This window comes from Numida meleagris, chromosome 18, assembly GCF_002078875.1.
Source record: "Numida meleagris isolate 19003 breed g44 Domestic line chromosome 18, NumMel1.0, whole genome shotgun sequence".
NCBI lineage: Eukaryota > Metazoa > Chordata > Aves > Galliformes > Numididae > Numida > Numida meleagris.
The window spans coordinates 6,184,215-6,184,690 of record NC_034426.1 but is presented as its reverse complement, the minus strand read 5'-3'; positions in this window follow the sequence as shown (position 1 = coordinate 6,184,690).

The window sequence follows — 476 nt, the reverse complement described above, 5'->3', positions numbered from 1 at the left end:
ACGGGGACGGCTCCGCAGCGCCCAAAGGCACAACCCGGATTCTGAGCCCACCCAACACCCCCCCCACACCCCAACGCGGCTCTCCCCACCCACGGGCCCGCAGCACGCGGTGCGACCCCCGCCACGAGCCAAGGGGGTGCCGACCCCCCCGGCCCCGTTTCCCTTTCCGCCCTCGTCCCTCCGCTCGTGTTTTCCGGCAGCCGCCCAGAGAACAATGCGAGGTTGGGCCCCACGGCCGCCCCCCCCCGCCCCACATCCACGCACCGTGGGGCTCCCACGGGGTCACCTCGCTCCTTCCCCACCGCCCCTATCCCCGATGGAGGGCTGTGGCCGTGCCCCCCCCCCCCCTCTGGTCCCGCTGCCCCGTGACGTCACGGCCATGCAGCGGTGATGTCAGCGCGTGGCAGGGCCGTGCTGGTGACAGTGTGACACCGCGCTGTGCCCCGTGCCCGCGGTGCTGATGCGGGTCCCTCGGG